Source organism: Salvelinus alpinus, chromosome 12, assembly GCF_045679555.1.
Source record: "Salvelinus alpinus chromosome 12, SLU_Salpinus.1, whole genome shotgun sequence".
Lineage (NCBI taxonomy): Eukaryota > Metazoa > Chordata > Actinopteri > Salmoniformes > Salmonidae > Salvelinus > Salvelinus alpinus.
In genome coordinates, this window is record NC_092097.1 from 5,389,757 (window position 1) to 5,398,773 (window position 9,017).

General features: G+C 45.4%; 1 protein-coding gene across 1 annotated transcript in view; it reads right to left on the bottom strand.

Annotated features, from left to right (window-relative positions):
* LOC139536511 (protein phosphatase 1 regulatory inhibitor subunit 16B-like) overlaps positions 1–8,659 on the bottom strand; it is a 138,835-nt gene extending 130,176 nt beyond the window's left edge. The window contains exon 1 of the mRNA XM_071337072.1: positions 8,495–8,659. The gene's annotated coding sequence lies outside the window, so the exon portion shown is untranslated. The remainder of the gene's footprint in view (positions 1–8,494) is intronic.
* Between the last annotated feature and the right edge of the window lie 358 nt (positions 8,660–9,017).

A 9,017-nucleotide genomic window follows, 5' to 3' on the forward strand; every position in this document is an offset into this window, starting at 1 on the left:
GCGGCGGCGACGACGACACTCTGCTGCGGCGGCGACGACGACACTCGGCTGCGGCGGCGACGACGACACTCGGCTGCGGCGGCGACGACGACACTCGGCTGCGGCGGCGACGACGACACTCGGCTGCGGCGGCGACGACGACACTCGGCTGCGGCGGCGACGACGACACTCGGCTGCGGCGGCGACGACGACACTCGGCTGCGGCGGCGACGACGACACTCGGCTGCGGCGGCGACGACGACACTCTGCTGCGGCGGCGACGACGACACTCTGCTGCGGCGGCGACGACGACACTCGGCTGCGGCGGCGACGACGACACTCGGCTGCGGCGGCGACGACGACACTCGGCTGCGGCGGCGACGACGACACTCTGCTGCGGCGGCGACGACGACACTCGGCTGCGGCGGCGACGACGACACTCGGCTGCGGCGGCGACGACGACACTCTGCTGCGGCGGCGACGACGACACTCGGCTGCGGCGGCGACGACGACACTCTGCTGCGGCGGCGACGACGACACTCGGCTGCGGCGGCGACGACGACACTCGGCTGCGGCGACGACTCTACACCGCCGCTTGGCTGTGCTCGGCTCGGCTGTGCTCAGCTTTTCACAACAATACTGTAGGAGGGATAAAATAAACCTCACAATGGACCCACAAGTCACACGCCTTCCTGACATTTATGCACAGGCCGCAAACACTGAGCTAACTTCCTGTGGACACTGACTGAAACACAGCCATTGATTGGTGCAGCAGGAGTAGACTAGCATGCTTGGGGATACTGTAGGAAATGTGGTGTTAGTGGTAGCCAATTAGTGAGGTAGCCAATGAGAACAGTGTCAAAGGAAAAGTTTACCCAAAATCCAGAAACTCCCAAGTGATTCCATTTGAGTGGAGTTTGCCCTCTCCCCCGCTCTCTCCCTGGAGTGCAGGACAGAGACCGCTGCAAAAACGGTCACGTGACTCCTGATGTTGCTGGATGCAAACCTTGCTCTGCTCCGTTGTCAGTGAACGCTTGATCCCCAAATCAGCGAACAGTGGACAAATGCATTGTTTTATTGAATGTGTACGGCCGAACGAGCTATTTTTGTCAAAAGTACTTTTTCACCTAAAACATTATTTGATATAATTATTGGAGGTAGGCGAATGCCACAGCAGCGAAGATTGGGTAAGAACTGCACATGTGCGCGCCCATGTGGGGGAAACCATGCTAAGTAGAGACATATTTTCCAGTCAATTATACAGAAATAGTAAATACGATGTAAATACTCCTGCTGCCAACCTGTGTGTAGCAAGCACTTCAGTGATGATGCATATGAATGAGAGATGCCATCTAATGACACAGCTTTTGCTATTGCATTTCCATGGACTGGATCTGGCGCGGTGCCAAAATACAAAGGCACATTTGAGAAGGGAACGCGACAACGCAAACGTGCAGAGATATGTAGCCTAGCCTGATCATTGAAGTTTGAAGTGTTCTTATTGTGTTTATTGCCATTGCACATGTAGACATGCACCGAGTGTGCAAAATATTAGGAACGTGTTCCTAATGTTGAGTTGCTCTCCCACTTTTGCACTCAGAACAGCCTCAATTCGCTGGGGAATGGACTCTACAAGGTGCCAAAAGCATTCTACGTGGATGCTGGCCCATGTTGACTTCAATGCTTCCCACAATTGAGTCAAGTTGGCTGGATGTCCTTTGGGTGGTGGACCATTCGTACACACGGGAAACTGTTGAGCATGAAAACTCCAGCAACGTTGCAGTTCTTGACACACTCAAACCGGTGTGCCTGGCACCTACTACCATAACTCGTTTAAAGGCACTTAAATATGTTGTCTTGTCCATTCATCCTCTGAATAGCACACGCACACACAATCCACATCTCAATTGTCTCAAGGCTTAAAAATACTTATTTAAACCCGTCTCATCCCCTTCATCTACACTGATTGAATTGGATTTACAAAGTGACATCAATAAGGGATCATAGCTTTCACCTGGTCAGTCTATCATAGAAAGAGAAGGTGTTCCTAATGTTTTGTACACTCAGTGTTCATATAAAGAGGGTAAAGCAGTATGTGAACATTAATAAAGTGACCAGTGTTCAATGACTATGTACACAGGGCAGCAGTCTAAGGTGCAGGGTAGAGTATCGGGTGGTAGCCTGCAAGTGACTAAATTCAGGGCAGAGTCCGGCTAGTCGTGACTATTTAACAGTCTGACGGCCTGGAGATAGAATTGTATTTTTATTTAACTCGGCAAGTCAGTTAAGAACAAATTAAGAACAAATTCTTATTTACAATGACGGCCTACCAAAAGGCCTCCTGCGGGGACGGGGGCCTGGGATTAAAAATAGGACAAAACACGCCTCACGACAAGAGACAAAACAACGCTACATAAAGACAGAAGCTGTTTTTCAGTCTCTCGTCCCCAGCTTTGATTCAGGAAAACCAGTGTTTGATTTGTGTGGTTGCAATATCAACAATCCCTTATCGCTGTTATATCTTTTCATGCATCATTCAAGACTCAGGGCTCTATTCAAAATCTGTAAAGCTGAACCGTTATAGATTTCGCAATAGAAATGTAAAGGTATTTTCAGGCCGAGCCGACAAAATGCCAAAGCGTGAAATGTTCCTTTAAAATTTGAATCGTGCAGTACAGCTGAACTTCTGCAATACGGATTGAATTGAGCCCGGAGTTGAAATTGTGTGCAGCACAATGGATGTATAATGCACAATGTCTCAGGAAAGACTGTCTTGGGTTGTCAATATTCAGTAAAGAAAAGAGTCGGGACCACAACCTGGACCTACAGGCCGTGGTGAAAACATTTGCACACAAAAATACAAGGCCACGCAGTTGCATACTGTAGCTACTATAGGCCTCTGCATTGATTATTTATTTCATTTACCTTGATTGAAGCCCATTTGTGTAAGCTATTAGCCAGACAAAACCTGCTAAGTTCAACAATAAATAGTGGCTAAATGTATCCTTAAGCTAACTACTTTTTCCTAATTGTTAGGCTATTTGAGGTGTAATTTATTTTATAGAAAAAGTATAAATATCAGCTACATGCTGTATACAGCTATAGATAGGCTACACTGCATAATTGAAAATTCCATAGTAAGCCAGTGTTTTGAGGGCGAACTGACTATTATTTAGCATTGACAGACTGGTTTTACGCACACCAACTTTCTATTCAAGCTGGTAGAGAGTGAGGATGACTCATGTCATGCAGTTTCAGATAGGCTATAAAGGACAGTTGTGTGCGTGCGTGTGTATTTAAATATACACTGCTCAAAAAAATAAAGGGAACACTAAAATAACACATCCTAGATCTGAATGAATGAAATATTCTTATTAAATACTTTTTTCTTTACATAGTTGAATGTGCTGACAACAAAATCACACAAAACTCACACAAAATTATCAATGGAAATCAAATGTATCAACCCATGGAGGTCTGGATTTGGAGTCACACTCAAAATTAAAGTGGAAAACCACACTACAGGCTGATCCAACTTTGATGTAATGTCCTTAAAACAAGTCAAAATGAGGCTCAGTAGTGTGTGTGGCCTCCACGTGCCTGTATGACCTCCCTACAACGCCTGGGCATGCTCCTGATGAGGTGGCGGATGGTCTCCTGAGGGATCTCCTCCCAGACCTGGACTAAAGCATCCGCCAACTCCTGGACAGTCTGTGGTGCAACGTGGAGTTGGTGGATGGAGCGAGACATGATGTCCCAGATGTGCTCAATTGGATTCAGGTCTGGGGAACGGGCGGGCCAGTCCATAGCATCAATGCCTTCCTCTTGCAGGAACTGCTGATACACTCCAGCCACATGAGGTCTAGCATTGTCTTGCATTAGGAGGAACCCAGGGCCAACCGCACCAGCATATGGTCTCACAAGGGGTCTGAGGATCTCATCTCGGTACCTAATGGCAGTCAGGCTACCTCTGGTGAGCACATGGAGGGCTGTGCGGCCCTCCAAAGAAATGCCACCCCACACCATGACTGACCCACCGCCAAACCGGTCATGCTGGAGGATGTTGCAGGCAGCAGAATGTTCTCCACGGCGTCTCCAGACTCTGTCACGTCTGTCACATGTGCTCAGTGTGAACCTGCTTTCATCTGTGAAGAGCACAGGGCGCCAGTGGCGAATTTGCCAATCTTGGTGTTCTCTGGCAAATGCCAAATGTCCTGCACGGTGTTGGGCTGTAAGCACAACCCCCACCTGTGGACGTCGGGCCCTCATACCACCCTCATGGAGTCTGTTTCTGACCGTTTGAGCAGACACATGCACATTTGTGGCCTGCTGGAGGTCATTTTGCAGGGCTCTGGCAGTGCTCCTCCTGCTCCTCCTTGCACAAAGGCGGAGGTAGCGGTCCTGCTGCTGGGTTGTTGCCCTCCTACGGCCTCCTCCACGTCTCCTGATGTACTGGCCTGTCTCCTGGTAGCGCCTCCATGCTCTGGACACTGCGCTGACAGACACAGCAAACCTTCTTGCCACAGCTCGCATTGATGTGCCATCCTGGATGAGCTGCACTACCTGAGCCACTTGTGTGGGTTGTAGACTCCGTCTCATGCTACCACTAGAGTGAAAGCACCGCCAGCATTCAAAAGTGACCAAAACATCAGCCAGGAAGCATAGGAACTGAGAAGTGGTCTGTGGTCACCACCTGCAGAACCACTCCTTTATTGGGGGTGTCTTGCTAATTGCCTATAATTTCCACCTGTTGTCTATTCCATTTGCACAACAGCATGTGAAATGTATTGTCAATCAGTGTTGCTTCCTAAGTGGACAGTTTGATTTCACAGAAGTGTGATTGACTTGGAGTTACATTGTGTTGTTTAAGTGTTCCCTTTATTTTTTTGAGCAGTGTATATACACACACACATTTTTTAATATATTGGTTGCTGATTAGTATGCTGTTTTATCGAAAATGAATTTAAGTTAACAACCTGCAACATTTGAATTTCCAACTTTAGTTACTGAAAAAGTAAATACATCATTCCAGAGAAACTGTTACGCCAGTGGTACTTGGTTGCTTTTTGTAAGAAAAACTATAACGCAACTGGACCATCTTCAGTATCTTCATTACACCCCCCCCCCCCCCCCCCCACCCCACACACAGAAAAACAAGAATCTCTGACATCAAGCTCCATTTATGGGCATATTGTGATGTTTCTACATAGCAAGGTTTCCCCCATGAGGGTGCACATGTGCAGCTGTTACCCATCTCTGCTGCTGTGGCAGTCAGCTACATAAAATAATTATAGAAAATAATCAAATGTTTTTAGGTGAAAAGTACACATTTCCTGGCAAAACATTTCTTGATAGTACTTGACAAAAAGAACTTATTTGCCTGTATGCTTTCAATAACACAATACATTGTCCACAGATCGCAAATCATGCATTCACTAACAGCAGAGCAGTGACGTGTGTTTTGTCCTATATTTATATTTGATTTATTTTTAATACCAGCCCCTGTCCCCGCAGGAGGCCCTTTGGTAGGATGTCATTGTACATAATAATTTGTTCTTAACTGACTTGCCTAGGGAAATAAAGGTTAAATGTTTCATTTCTTTTAAAGAACGAGGCCTGCATCCAGCAAAGTCACGTGACCCGTTCTTTGCAGCTGTCTCAGTTCTGCACCCCAGGAAGAGAGAGACAACTCAACTGAACTAGGGTTAGAATTTCAGGATTTGGGGTAAACTTCTCCTTCAACCACTGAGGTAGAGCAGGTGAGGTAGAGCTAGTGTAGGGCTATAGGACAGCATGCCTCCCGACAAAGTGTCTGCAGGAGATGCCCTTTTAGCCAGTGAGGTAGAACACGGCTAGTAACTGGTGCAAGGCAAGGCTAGCATGCTTGGGGACAGTACAAGAAATGCTGTGTCTTTTAGCCATTGAGGTGGAATGACCGTCACACTACTGTCTGTAATGCAGCACTAGATTGCTCAATGCGGGAAGGACAAACAATCCACCAAAACACACACACACTCGCACATTCACTGTTGCACACATTATCCGTCATTACTATCTCAATGTACCTGTACTAGTAGAAATAGAGGATAATACTATACTTCTACTTTGGGTATGCACTGCCGTGTGCACTCTGAGGAACTAGTAACTGGATGTATAATATATTCTGTCCCTGTAGTTCGTTTTGTGCCCTAACTTCCGCATGATTATTCCAACACCATAATTTAGAGATTTCTCTTCTCATTAAATGTTGAAACCGTCGATGCCCGGCAGGTTCAGCTTGTAGACTAGTAGAAGATCAAATCCATGATGATTGCGATCAAAGCAGTTCCACTTCAACATGATATCCAGCCCGTTTATTTTTCAGGAGCAGAAAGCTTATTTCCTCGCTGCTATGTTCAACACACACACGCGTTCTCTCTCACACGCGCACAATCCACACACCAGCCCGCTGACCAAACCCAGTCCTTTCATGTTCTGGGTTTCTATTCAGATTGCAACATGTTGGTTGATAACGACCCGTGCTTTGGAAAATGTCCTCGCCGCTCTAAGCCATGCCTAGGCCTGTTCACTTAGCATGCAGTGATTATGCTCTATCAGTTATCTGATTACAACAACCATGTTGGAAGGCTTCCTGAGGGGTGTGTGTGTGTGTGTGTGTGTGTGTGTGTGTGTGTGTGTGTGTGTGTGTGTGTGTGTGTGTGTGTGTGTGTGTGTGTGTGTGTGTGTGTGTGTGTGTGTGTGTGTGTGTGTGTGTGTGGCCATTGTTCCCGTGTGATTACGGCTCTGCCAGCATGTGTGTGTGAGCACTGTGTTTGTGTGGGCAGTGGGCACAGTGTATTATGTCTGATGGCCCATCCCGAAAGGTAGCTGATAGCCAGTGCAGACGCGGAGAGAAACAGCAATAGAAACCTCTCAAGACGTCCCCACACATCAAACATTCAAGGGCTACACTACCCAAAGTGCCAGAGAAAAGTGCCGGAGAGCGGTACATATTACCAAAGGCACTTTTAGCAACAACAACAAAAAAAAGACATGGCCAATATTATAACAGGCTTATTTTGTTATCTTGAGCGAATCACACCCTAAAGAATGTTTGATTCGGGAGAACACCACAAGCAAAATGCGTACAGTGTAAGCAAAACCAACCAAGCTCCAGGCAACAATTTACATTACCAGTAATGCTGTAATTACTCTCGTCTAGTAGGCTACCAATATTGCCTAGTGAGCTACTTCAGTAGGCTAATTAGCAGTGGCATAAAGTACTTAAGTAGTACTTTCAACTATTTTTACTTAAGTAGTTTTTGGGGGTTTATATTTTTGGGGCCAACTTTTACTTTACTACATTCCTAAAGAAAATAATATATGTTTTACTCGATACATTTTCCCTGGAACCCAAAAGTAAAAAAAACTAAAAAACATTTTGAATGCTTAGCAGGACAGGAGAATGGTCCAATTCACACACATCAAGAGAACATCCCTGATCATCCCTACTGCCTCTTATCTGGCGGACTCCCTAAACATAAGTGCTTTGTAAATTATGTCTGCGTGTTGGAGCGTGCCCCTGGCTATCCGTCAATTAAAACAACAAGAAAATGGTGCCATCTGGTTGGCTTAATATAAGGAATTTGAAATGATTCAAACTTTTACTTTTCATACTTAAGTATATTCTAGCAATTACATATACTTTTGATACTTAGGTATATTTAAAAATCAAATACTTTTAGACTTTTACTCAAGTAGTATTTTACTGGGTGACCTTCACTTTTACTTGAGTCATTTCCTATTAATAAGGTATCTTTACTTTCACTCAAGTATGTCAATGGGGTACTTTTTCCGCCACTGCTAATTAGGCTACTCTGTAATTGCATTCCAGTAGTTGTTTTTTGTCATTAGCCTACACGAGTGGAATAAAGCAGTCTATTGGGACAAGAACACTATTCTACATTGACCAATATAAAGCCTATGTTATACTGCCAGACAGCATAATAGCCTAAATACAAACAGACAGTAGCCTAACCTCTCTTGTGAGCTACTTTAAAGAACGAATACCGGAATCTATCTGAACACGATCATAAAATGCCCACGGCAGTCTTCCCCCATCGAACGTGTGACTTCTGGAACGAGTAGTAACAAAATCTCTCAAATTGAAATGGACCTACACCTTACGAACTGGTGTAACGAACACCGTTGCCTCTTCAAATACCAAGTGGCCAGCCAGCAACATACAAGTAGGATTGAAACATTGTTGAGATCTAGTGCAGAAATCAGTATGTGTTCATTTTCTAGAATCTGGGCCACATTTGTGGAGCCAGCAACGGCAAAGAAGAATTGGTTACAGTAACGCACGGCAATGTAACGGTAAAGCTATAGACATGCCTTCTTGGCATCCTCCCAATGCCGCTATCCTCACTGCTCCGAAAATACTTCCTTTCTTTCCGCTGTTTCATTTGAATGAATCGAACAGAAGACCTCCACCCGAAAACGGATCGCATTTGTAAAATAATGTTGTACTCACCAACTGTTACTAGGTTTTCATTAGTTCCAATTTCACTCGCTGGGATAAGCCTGCAGCAGCGTTCGCGTCCTGTAGCTAACTAATAGCGACACAGAAGAAAAGCCAGGGTGGCTGGGAAGGCAAGAACGCAGTAGCAGCTCTGTCGCTAGTCGCCGCCCACGGCAGATATGAGAACGCCCCTAGCGAGAAGTCACTTCTCGACGGCGGGGCTGGGGATGAGGCAAAGAGAGAAGGAGGAGACCCGAGTAACATGCAGACAGACAACACACACGGAGTGCAGTGGTTGGAAAAAAGTACCCAATTGTCATACTTAAAGTAAAAGTGGAAGATTCCCTAATGGAAAATGACTCAAGTAAAAGTGGAAGTCACCCAGTAAAATACTACTTGAGTAAAAGACAAAAAGTATTTGGTTTTAAATATACTTAAATATCAAAAGTACATGTAATTGATCAAATATACTTAAGTATCAAAAGTAAAAAAAATATAAATAATTTCAAAGTCCTTATATTAAGATAACCAGATG